Source organism: Puma concolor, chromosome E2 (genome assembly GCF_028749965.1).
Source record: "Puma concolor isolate L17-30 chromosome E2, mPumCon1.1.hap2, whole genome shotgun sequence".
In the NCBI taxonomy this organism is placed as follows: Eukaryota; Metazoa; Chordata; class Mammalia; order Carnivora; family Felidae; genus Puma; species Puma concolor.
Genome location: NC_141681.1, coordinates 3,378,461 through 3,391,097, shown reverse-complemented (window position 1 = coordinate 3,391,097; position 12,637 = coordinate 3,378,461). Strand labels below are relative to the sequence as shown.

Sequence of the window (12,637 nt, the reverse complement as noted above, 5' to 3'; positions counted from 1 at the left end):
ACTTTTAACGTTCCATTTAGAATCTTGGGATCTGAATCCGGCGCAAAATGTGGTCTAATTTGGGAAATAAAAAAAAAAACAAAAAACAAAACTAGCACCATATTCTATGAAAAGCAGCTGGTTGAGTCCATTGCAAAGTCAATGCTGATGGGTTATTCGTAAGAATATCTGCCTGCTTTTTTCCCCTCTTACCGCTCTTTTTAAGATTAGTGTTATTGACATGAATGTACACAGTAAACATTCTTTTGAGAGAGAAAGAGACAGAGAGTGTGTGTGGGAGGGGCAGAGAGAGAGGGAGACAGAATCCCAAGCAGAATCCCAAGCAGGCTCCAGGCTCTGAGCTGTCAGCTCAGAGCCCAATGTGGGGCTCGAACTCATGAATTGTGAGATCATGACCTGAGCCGAAGTTGGGCACTTAACTGACTCAGCCACCCAGGTGCCCCTAAGATCTTATTTTTAGGTCATCTCTACACCCAGCGTGGGGCTCTTACAACCCTGACATCAAGAGTCGCACGCTTTCAGAAAGAGAAACTTTGGATAGATGAGGGCTTCTCAAAATCTTCCACCAAAGTGCAACGTTACAGTCGGAATCTGGTTAGGAAAACAAGCCACTCCAAGTGTTTCAAAGACAGGGACTCAGTGTAGGGAACTGGGTGTTTTCAAAGCCTCCGGAAACCCCGGGGAGGGGGGGGGGGGCGGTGTGTGGAATCAGGAGAGGCTGGACCCAGCCTTTGGGTTTGTTACCCTAAGTGCAATTCAAAGACTCAACAGGTTGGTGCTGCTGCCCAGAATGGCAAGGGAACACAGGGACCGTCACAGAAACTCCCTTGTGCCAAAGCCCGCGAATCCTCTGAGGATGCCAGCAAAGCAGGAGTGGCTTCTGCCTTCCGAAGGTCACGGGAGAGTTTCCCATGGGCGGCACGCGTGCAGCAGACAGAGCTCTGCAGCCGGGAGCCGGGAGAATCCTGGATCTGTCGTCTAGCCCCCAGGCGACATCCGGCAAACGCTTCTAACACCACCGGAGGCTGAACATGTGCCCCACGGACAGGACTGACATCTGTGCCTTTGCCTGCTCGGGGTCTGTACTCCATCTCCTGGCGACAGCGCTGTGATCTTCCGTGGGCGCCATCCCTCCCCTACACTCAGTCCATTCCCTTTGGGTCGGCTGCTTTATGTTTGTGTCCAGAAGTGGCCTGGGGATTCAGGGTGGGCAACGAGACGATTAGCTCATATGCCTCCTGCCAGAGGGCTGGGGTCAGGGATGGATATGAACCCATTTAAATCAAAGAGACTCAGTGGTCATGGGCCACTGGGTAAGGAATTTCTCTGTTTGCCTGGGGGAGCTTAAGGAGACAGGATGCAAGGCAGGAGCTTAGGCAGCCATCCTGCCTCCATGAGGGCAGTTTCTGACTGTCAGTAGAGCCAACAGACGGGAAAGCGGAGGTAACAGATGGGGTTATGGTGTGAATGCTGTATCCTCCCAGATTCCCATATTGAAATCCCAAGTCTCAAAGGGGTGGTGTAAGGGCTTGGGGCCTTTGAGAGATGATTAGGCGGTGGGGATGGGGCCATCACAAATGGGATGACTGCTCTAGGGACAGGGACCCCACAGGGCTCCCAGCCCCTTTCACCCTGCGAGGACACGGTGAGAAGGTGTCCCACTGCAGCCCGGGAGAGGCTCCTACCAGAGCTGCTTAATCACTTTTCACAAAAAAGAATTAGAAAGCAACGTAGCACATAGGTTATTGACTCTGGTAAACTTGGTACACTTCTTTACTTAAACTGGATTCAAAGCACTTAGAGAGGGTGTCTGGGGTATCCTTCCTGCTCTCTGCAAAGTGAAGAGAATGCAAATATTTGCTATGTCTTATTGTTAGCAGAGAGGAAACCTGCATCCAGGAGAATAATAGTAAAATAATCTCTCCAAACTTCTACACAGAACTAGCAGCTGAGTTTCAAAAAAAACGCTTTGGTAGTTTACTTTATTTAAAATACTTCCCTCCACCCCAACAGCAAAATTAATTATTTTAATTAATTAAAAAATTAACCAATGAAAATTAATATGTATTTGCAAAAAGTTCAAGCATTACAGATGCATAGCAGATTTTACTTTTTAAATTGTTCATTCAAGTCACTTTCCGGGATTTTAAACTGTAATTTTATGCTAATTATTTTTTATCCACTTATATTTTATTTAAACGTGCTCTTAAATAAACGAGCAACATAGTTTTTAAAGTTTTAAAAATAATATTACATTTATAACGTAGGGAGGGTCGTCGGTTCCTGCTTTCAGGGTCATCACGTGAAGAGATTTTGGAGGCTATTTACGTGAATGCCCAGCTTTATGTTATTTTTCTTTCTTTTTAATAAAAAATGAGGATGGACCTTACCGTTTCATTCCTTCTTTTTCACTTAGATAGACTTTGGGCATTCTCCATGCTTATACCCGGGTCTTTCACTCTTTAATGGCTGTAGGGTTTTCCTTTGGGTTGTAGTTTATGTAACCAAGCCCCCGTCGGCGAACATTCGGCTTGTTTCCAGTGGCTTGCTGTCACGGATGGAGCCACGGTGAAAATCCTTGTGTGGTTATTAGGAGAGTGTTTCTCAGGATAAACTTCCTGAAGAAGAATTTTACGTCAGAGAATAGGGGCTTCCTTAAAAGCTACTTACTGGACATAACTGTCACGCCCCTCACAAAGTTTGCGTCCCTCAGCGGGCACTCCCAAATGGATTTCCTTATCCCACACCCTACCTAACATGTGACACTTTTACAGCTACCTACATTCACAGCTGGGTTTTTAAAAGCTTTTTTTCAATGGTTATTATTTATTTTTGAGAGAGAGAGAGAGAGAGAGAGACAGAGCGTGAGTGGGGGAGGGGCAGAGAGAGAGGGAGACACAGAATCCGAAGCACGCTTCAGGCTCCCAGCGGTCAGCACAGAGCCCGACGCGGGGCTCGAACTCACGAACCGCGAGATCATGACCTGGGCCGACGTTGTCGGCTTAACTGACGGAGCTCCCCAGGCGCCCTTTTTTATGTTTTTTTTTGTTTTTTTGTTTTTAACAAAACTCTTGGCCGTGTCTAATTACTTTGAGCTGCTATGGTCCTCACGGAACAAGTAAAGCACGGCCCCTTGAACACGAGCTGCCAGTTCAGAGCCTGCGGTAACTGGTCATGTCACCTCCGCCATCTCTCGGTCCCAAGGACAATCCCAATCTACCCACGGCACACGGGCTGACGTGCTCAGCCTTGCCAAGCGTCCACGTGCCGGCAGGGTAGCCAGAGGGCTCCCAGAACTTGGGAGTGCCTCTTCCTGTTTGACTCTCGGGACAAACACAGTCTCAATCTAAGACAGCAGAGCGGTAAGAGAAGCACCTTCTTCCCCTGGATGGTGAGAAGTCGCCCATGTGACCTTTGGAGTCGCCATATTGTTTCCTCAAAACCCAGGAGAAAGGACCATCTTGATGTTACGTGGCTTCAGTTCTGGGAGGCCTCCCGGAGCCCTGCCTTCACACCCCTGCTCCCGCTGTCTGCGGGGTCTCTCTCTCCGTCCAAGCCCTACGCCTCCCTGTAGGCCGGGTGTCCGCATTCTGCCTTGACTTCCTGCCCTGGCCCCAGCTTCCCGTGGGGAACGTGATCCCCATGCCGTGGGCGAGGGCTCCCAGCTGAGCTCTCAAGGGGTATTTCCCATCATCCCCTGTGGAACGTCCAGCCTCCGCATGACAAGAGGTATCGCTTCTTCAGCTTGAGTCTCAGGGCGAAAACCTGGACAGGTCCCTGGAGATGGCCCGCTGAGCCATGCAGGAATCTGAGTCAGGTTCCTCGTCCCCTTTCCATCTCCTACTATAAAGGCCACAGGTCAAATAGGCTTTATCAGCCCACCAATCCCCCCCCCCCCGCCACCTGCCTTGAAGTCACTAGAAGCTGGGGGAGCCCTTCTTGGCTGAGGGCATGAAAACAAGTCTTCTGGAAGGATTTATGGGATGCTTTTCTGGTCTTCACTAAATTTCCCCCTTCACCCTTCTTTTTATCTTGAATATGGATATGATGTCTAGAGCTGCAGTCACTCTGTGTGTCATGAGGCGTGGCAGAGAAAACCACAGAGACACGGGATCTGTCTACCAACAGTGCTGGACCACTGACCACACTGTCTCCTCTAGCCTTCTGGTCTTGTGAGAAAATGAAACTGGTTATTTATTTATTTGAAGTTTATTTATTTATTTTGAGAAAGAGACCAGGGGAGGGGCAGAGGGTGGGATTGGGGGAGAAAGAGAATCCCAAGCAGGCTCCGTGCTGTCAGCACAGAGCCCGACTCCGGGCTTGATCCCACGAAATGTGAGATCATGACTTGAGCGGAAATCAAGCATCAGGCGCTTAACTGACTGAGCCACGCAGAAGCCCCAAATCTCATTTCTTAAAGCCGCTGTAGTGAGTTTTCCGTTGTCTGCTGTAGTTAAACACGCTCTTAAAGGACACATGTGCTTAATAAATACGATGTATGCGTCTAATGGAATATAGCAGAGCCATTAAAGGGATGACACTGCTATTACCTTTACTGATGCCAAGAAGTTATCATGATACATTATGTGGGGGGGGGGGGGGGGGGGAGGGTCCCAAAGAGCATTTTTACAATCGCGTACATAAGAGAACATACAAACATACACACCCACACTTATGTTCATGAATTTCTATCTGTAAGAGAGAAAGTCTGGAAACATAAACAGAAAATGTGGGAGTGTGGTGGGATTTCAGGGTGTGTCTTTTTTTCCTCTCGGGGCTCTAGCCTCCGAAAATGACAAGATCTGAGGGTCATCTGAAACCTGAGATGTGGGCATTGAGTCCCCGCTGGGCGAACACGTGGCCCTCCCCCAGAGAGGCGCCGTCCCTGGCCCCAGACATGCCATTTTAGCGCCACAGTCACATGGCCCATTTGGAAAGGCCCGTCCCTGGTTTCCTTCTGTCACCGGCAAATACCGAAACGTCGACATGGAATGGTTCAGTTGCACCTGTCTGGGGAACGGGGGTCAGCAGCCAGCAGACAGCCGGGGCGTCGGGGCTCCGGTATCGGCCAGCTGGGGGAAGCACCTCGAACTGTTAGGAGTGAGCCTTAACTGGGCTGTAGGCTCAAGGCTGTTTATGGTTGTCCCCGACTGCAGGGCAACCGGGGGCATTGCTGGCTTGGCTTGCTGGGTACAGAGAGATGGGCGTCCGGGAACGGAGACGCGGGGAGGCACGAAAGGACATGCACAGACAAGGTACTGCAGCGGAGGTAGCAGCCGCGGACCCGCGCCAACCCCACCCCCCACCCCGTGACACAGTGAGGGACTAACTCAGGAGCTTGTCAGCAGTGGGAAGCTGGGGGGCTGGTTAGCAAGAATAAAGCAGGTTAGCCCGTTAATGCGACTCTCCACACTAGAGATCAGCTCTGGGAGCACGGGGACTGTTCCTGGGCTCCCAGAGGGGAACAGAGGCGGGGGCAGCTCCCCTCCACCCCGCTGCACGCACAGCGCCATCGGCCTCACTCGTGGTGCTGGCGACACCCCTTGGCTCCTCGCCCTCACACCAGCTGCATCTGTTCTCAGACCTCCACTCCCCACAACAGTGCCGTCCAGGAGAACTTTCTGCAACCAAGGAATGTTCTAGAAGCACACCGTCCCGTGTGGTCGCCACATGTGGTTATCGGAGCCCTCGAAATGTGGCTGGTGTGACCGAAGAGCCGAGTGTTTATTTTCATCCAGTGTTAATGATTTTAATTTAAATAGCCCTGCGTGGCCGGTGGGTTCTGTGTTGGACAGGGGGACCCGAGGCCGTTGGTCTTTGCTCCCCGACACCAAGGCAAGTGCCTGGCAGAGGGCAAACCCTGCAGTCAATGATGATCTGGTCTGATCTGCTTCTTCCCTGCTAATTTGTTCAGAGCCTAGACTTTCCAGAGTGAAGTGGAGGCTTCTCTCTTCAGCATGTGCCCCTTATCTACCTGAATGATGTTGACCGGCCAGGCCCCGTCTGAGTCTACTCTCTGGACACCTAAAAATAAACAGTAACTCTTCAAAATAATAAAATGTGCAGTTACTGCTCAAAATTTTCAAATGGCCTCATCTATATCTGTCTATGTCATCCATAACTGTATCTACGTCATCTATCATCTGTGTTGATATCATCCATTACCTTGTCTACACACTATCTGTTTTATCCATCCATCCACCCCTCCATCCCTCCATCCATCCCTCCCTTCCCCCCTCCATCCCTTTATCATCCCTCCCTCCCTCCATCCACCCATCCATCCACCCATCCCTCCCTCCCTTCCTCCCTCCATCCCTCCATCCATCCATCCCTCCCTCCCTCCATCCACCCATCCATCCATCCATCCATCCATCCCTCCCTCCCTTCCTCCCTCCATCCCTCTATCATCCCTCCCTTCCTCCCTCCCTCCCTCCATCCACCCATCCATCCATCCATCCATCCATCCCTCCCTTCCTCCCTCCATCCCTCTATCATCCCTCCCTTCCTCTCTCCCTCCATCCACCCATCCATCCATCCATCCATCCCTCCCTTCCTCCCTCCATCCCTCTATCATCCCTCCCTTCCTCTCTCCCTCCATCCATCCACCCATCCATCCATCCGCCCATCCATCCATCCATCCCTCCCTCCCTTCCTCCCTCCCTTCCTCACTCTCTCCCTCCCTCCATCCATCCATCCATCCCTCCCTCCCTCCATCCCTCCCTTCCTCCCTCCATCCATCCCTCCCTCCCTCCATCGCTCCCTTCCTCCATCCACCCATCCCTCCCTCCCTTCCTCCCTCCATCCATCCCTCCCTCCCTCCATCCATCCATCCATCCATCCATCCCTTCCTCCCTCCATCCCTCTATCATCCCTCCCTTCCTCTCTCCCTCCATCCATCCACCCATCCATCCATCTGCCCATCCATCCATCCATCCCTCCCTCCCTTCCTCTCTCCATCCCTCCCTCCCTTCCTCACTCTCTCCCTCCCTCCATCCATCCATCCCTCCCTCCATCCATCCCTCCCTTCCTCCCTCCATCCCTCCCCTCCTCCCTCCATCCATCCCTCCCTTCCTCCCTCCCTCCCTCCATTCACCCATCCATCCATCCACCCATCCATCCCTCCTCCCTCCCTCCCTTCCTCTCTCCATCCCTCCCTCCCTTCCTCACTCTCTCCCTCCCTTCATCCATCCATCCCTCCCTCCATCCCTCCCTTCCTCCCTCCCTCCATCCATCCACCCATCCATCCCTCCCTCCCTTCTTCCCTCCATCCATCCCTCCCTTCCTCCCTCCATCCATCCATCCCTCTCTCCATCCCTCCCTTCCTCCATCCATCCATCCATCCCTCCCTCCCTCCCTTCCTCCCTCCATCCCTCCCTTCCTCCATCCCTCCATCCCTCCCTCCCTTCCTCCCTCCATCCATCCCTCCCTTCCTCCATCCATCCATCCATTCCTCCATCCATCCCTCCCTTCCTCCCTTCATCCATCCATCCCTCCCTCCCTTCCTCCCTCCATCCCTCTATCATCCCTCCCTTCCTCCTTCCCTCCCTCCATCCACCCACCCATCCATCCGCCCATCCATCCATCCCTTCCTCCCTCCCTTCCTCCATCCATCCATCCATCCATCCATCCATCCATCCATCCATCCAATATATGGATGTTATCTATCCATCCACCCATTTGTATCTATCTATCTATCTATCTATCTATCTATCTATCCTCTGTCTATCATCTCCAGCCAGCCATCATCTATTCAAGTCAGGATGTAAGCAAGGTCCACACACATTACACATGACGTCAGCACCCCACTCTTCATTACTAGGCTGTTGGTCTCACCCCTGGAGCAGAGACGTGAGTGTAATTGGGGACCCTCCCATTTCCCACGCTGGCTCACTTGGGGAGGGATGACTCCCTCGCCCCATGTCCTGTCCGCCGCCTTATCTCTCCATCGGTTGTTGAGGATGCGCTTGCCAAGCTTGGAGCCCAGAGCCCAGAGCTGGCAGCCGGACCATCTGATACGACGCCCTCGGGGAGATTTCAGCACCTCGTCATCCTTGCCGTCCCGGCTCCAAGCACTCGGCCCAGCCCACTGCCAAGCACAGCCGTCAGGCCCCACAGCCCTGTTTCACATGCTCGGACACGGCCAGGCCATGTCTAGACAATCCCCAGCACCCAGGAAAACACCCCGGGTCCGGTCAGACTGGATTGAGCCTGACTTCCCGGAGGCCGGGAGCCCATTTCGGCACCGATAGCCCTGAGTGCAGTTTTCGGGACTCATTGCTCGAGAGGGCGGCCCTTCCCACTGAGACAGGGGACTGGAAGGCGGCCCTGTCGCAGCTGGGAAGCAGATTTCCATGAGAGCAGTTCGCTGTTTGCTTTTCTCAAAAGGTGAAACTGTTGTTCTCGTTTCTCCGTCTTGCACCCCTCTCCTGCCCATTCCGTCATACCTGTTTCATTAAAGCCTGGCACAGTTCTAGCCGTACTATTTACTGTGTGTGTAGAATGCCTCCTTCGATCCTCAACGGTGACTGCTGTGTCTTATCGTTCCTGTCGTATGTGGATGAGGAAGGGAGCCCAGAGAGGTTAAGTTACTTGCCCAAGGTCACACAGCAGACCTGGGGTTTGAGCCTCAGTCTTTTGAACCCAAAGTTAGGAAGGAACTGATTGTTCAACAGACCGTTCTCCTTCCTGGACGGGGAGGCCCTGGGACATTCAGAGGTGGGGGAGTGGCAGAGCCGGGACGGAGCCTGGGAGGACCCCAGGGATGCTATGGGGACAGGGACCCTCTCCACAAGGCCCTGCCCAGCCTGTGGGCCAGGCCGCCAGGAGTCCTTTTGCCCCTCTGCAGCCTGAGCTCCGTGTGCCACGGGGACAGAGTCTTCTTGGGATGGTCCTCACGTATCTCATCCCAGAGAGTAAAAACAGGTGGCCACCTGCCACCAGAGCTCTTGACCGAGCCTGAATCCCAGTCAAGGCCCCAGGACGCACGTACCACCCCCCTGTCACCGATGAGGAAACTGAGGCTCACAGAGCACAGGGACTCACCCAAGGCCCCGCGGCCAGGGATGAGATTCAAAGCCGGGGGCTCCCGGGCGTGTTCGTACCCATTGGAGTAGCCACTCTCCGCTCTGACTGAAGCACGTTAGAACCGACTGCAGAGCGTCCGAAAAATACAGACGCCTTTGGACTCCTAGAGACTCACGAACAATTCGTCCGGGGTGGGGTCTCAAAGCTCCCCAAAGCTTCTTGTGTTCAGCCAGGGTCTAAGACCCCGATGCTTACGGTGGGGTCCCAGGGCTGACGGCATCACCTGGGAGCTTGCTGAAAACGCAGCCCCCGCCCCACCCAGACCCTCTGAATGGTCAGGACCTGCATTTTCAACAGACCCCTAAGTGCCTTTCCTGCTTGTTGTGCCAACGGGAATCACCAGGAGCCTTAAAAACAACCAGCCCTCCTCCTGACTCTACCCCACCCCTGGGCTCTGACTTAATCCATGGGTCTAGGGTGTGACCCAGCTCTGACCCCGGGGGTGGCCCTGCTGAGCTGCAAAGCTGAGGACTGCTAGTTCGGGGCCACTTGTTAAATTAGACTTCCAAGAACGGGTGGTCCTCAGAGTGTCCCTTTCTTTAATGTAGAAAATATTTGCATGTATTAACTGAACGAATGAAAAGAAGTCACGACACAAAGTGACTGCTTTCTAGGGCTATCACCTTTCACCCACTTTGTCCGGATTTGGGATGTCCCTAGCCACCCGCTTCTCCCTACCAACCTGGGAAGAGTGGGCACTCTGCCAGGAGACGTGAACTTAGGGAAAAGTGAATCTTGTCAAGAAAATGGTAACTTTGGGGAACACAGTTCTGGAACACTTATGGCTAATGGATTGTAAAATCAATTGAATGACTCATAAGCAGTGTGTGTGTGTGTGTGTGTGTGTGTGTGTGTGTGTGTGTGTGTTTTAATGAAATGGAATAGAATAAACAAGACTAGAATAGAATAGAGAATTCCAGACCACATCAGAAGTGGCAAGAATATGGTTTTGGTTATACTGGGGTGAGGTGCGAAGCATGTTTCTCATCGTGCGTGTGGTACAGGCAGGAAGAGAAATCCACCCCGGGGGGGGGGGCATTTTTATGACATGTTCTCTCTTAACCATCATGATCATCCTACGCCGTGGGTATTCTTGTCTTATTTTAAGGGGAGGAAGCGGGGGACAAGAGGGCTTCTGTGAGTGTCATAAAGCTGCAGAACCAGTAAGGGGGAGACAGCACCGACCCTGTCCACCTGCTCGTCCAAAGCCGTGCCCCCGGCTGCCCCTGTGGCACTGAGAACCAGGAGAAAGTAAGGCTTCATGGTGGCTGAGCTTCTGGAGCCTAAACGCCCCTGTCCACTTACAGAAACCACCAACCACGGTCACAGGGCAGGGATTACACTCTAAGGACCCGTTTGTGGAGAAGACAGCAGACCTCCATGCTTCAGGAAACATCTTGGCTGCGTTTCCACGGGGTCCTCCAACAGAGTCCACCCTGGGAGCGGCAGGCGGCCTCGTGGGAAGCCCACCCAAACCCTCGACCTTGGGATTCTCCTGTCGGTCCGTGACTTTGTCTCTGCTCGACCAAAGCCAGTCATCCCTATAGTCTCTCTTCCCGGCATCGTCACTATGGATCGGCCCCACGTCTGCAATCACTGGTTCCAACATCCACTAGGACCACAGGCTCTTCTTCTACCTCCCCAGCCCCGACGCAGGGACCCCTCATCCTCGCTGAGGCTTCCGTGTCCTGACTTCTCTTCTTCGTTCCTGACGGTCAGTCCCTTCCTGCCCTTCCTTTTTTTCCTTCCCGGCTAGAGTCTCCACGGTCTGGCACTTTGATGTGTCGCTTACCAACACGCTCAACGTGGGCGGCTCCGAGGAACCAGAAAAGGCAAGGAAAGGAAGAGGAAATGAATTCTTCCCCGGAGCCTCTAGAAGGAATGCAGCCCGGCCAACACCTTAACTTCAGCTCCGGAGAGCCGGTGCCGGACGGCTGACCTCCAGAGCCGTGTGAGAGCAGATCTCTGTTGTTTGAAGCCGCCAAGCTGGTGGTAGTTGCAGCAGCAACAGGAGGTTGACACGGTCCTCTGCTTTTGTGAAGTTACGTTAGGGTCTGTGGCACGGGCGTTGGGTGCGGCTGGCGGCCTGCCTGACCCCTGGGTCCCACGTCTACTTGTACATGCCCTTCCTCCAGAGGCTGCACGCACCTGCTCCTTCTCCAGAATGGCTGGAGTCACCTCACCTGGAGGGGCCTGGGGCTCGTGGGCCTCGTCCCAACATCAGGGCCGCCTGTGGCCCACGGCCAGCGAGTGAGAGGTGCCACAGTCCGGGTCCACCGAGCGACTGGGTGCCGCGGACGCTCCAGGGCTCCTGGGGGCCAGGCTGGGGCCCCCGCACCCTTGCTCTGCTCTGCTGTTCCCCTGCACACCCCCCGCCTGCTTCCTTCCCTCCTCAGACGGTCTCCTGAGAGTGCTGCCGGGACAGTGCGACAGGACGCCATCTAAAGATTAAGCCACGGCCCCTTGGTAGCCAACGAAGTGCACCCAAGAGTCCCGAACCCAGCTCCATCCCGCCCTGTGTGGCCGAGGTAGCCTCCGAACGAGAACGTAAAGGCACATTCTAGTTGCTAATTAGAAAACAGCCTGCTGGAAAGGGAAGCACGTCGAATCCCAGCAACAGCTACAATGGGCTGAGCATCGGCTGGGTTTCGAGGTCTCTGCACGTTTTCACTTTTCTTCCGCAAGGTGACTGGGGTCATTCACTCCCATTTTCGGACCAGCATCTTGGGGCCCAGAGGGGCCAAGTAATCCCACCAGGGTCAAACAGCCACCGTCTGGGAAGGCAGGGATGTCCACCCTGGTCGTGCCAGCTCCCCCGTCTGCACACTCTTCCTCCAGACACACCGTCTCTCACACTCCTGTCCTTGCTCAGAAGTAAAGGGTCCTCATGGGTTTACGAAATGATGAGATTCGTTCAGGTGAATGAAACGTTCTGGACTCTCCACGGAGGCCAGAGAATTACAAGGGCCCTTGGCTTTGGGAAGGCTCAGGCCCCACGGTTCAAACATGTCACTTCCCATGGGCACTTCCCAGCCAGACCCTCGGAAACTAAGCCGACGAGGTCATGAGTTTGAGGAGGCAGCGCAGAGAGCAAAGGTCCCGGTCTCGAACCAGCCCTGGGTCGTAAAAGTGGTGAACGGGGACTTGGGAGCCGAGGGCGGCAGACCCTCCCCCCCCCCCCATCTGTCATGACGTTAAACACACACGTATTCAACCCAGCATTTCACTCTGAGGGGTCACCCAAGGGGAATGAAGACCTGTGTCCCCGCACAAACACTTGCTCATTGCTAACAACCCACGCCGGGAGGAGCCCCAGGGTCCACACACGGGGGAGTGGACAGACACAGCGGGGCATGTCCACACAGTGGAGTGGCACTCAGCAGTAAAGAGGGGCCAGCTACGGCACACGCAGCCAGAAGGAGGCATCCCGGGGACTGTGCTGAGGGAGGAAGCCAGACACCCAAGGGCCGGTACTGTGTCTCAGGATGAAAGAGATTCTAGACAAAGCAAAGCCAACCAGTAGTGAGAGCCTGGGGCCAGGGATGGGGACGGT

The 12,637-nt window shown here is 54.0% G+C and overlaps 1 long non-coding RNA gene across 1 annotated transcript in view; it reads right to left on the bottom strand.

Annotated features, from left to right (window-relative positions):
* The window catches only part of LOC147573303 (uncharacterized), a 367,858-nt gene that overhangs the window by 41,896 nt on the left and 313,325 nt on the right, over positions 1–12,637 (bottom strand). The gene's annotated exons all lie outside the window — the stretch shown is intronic.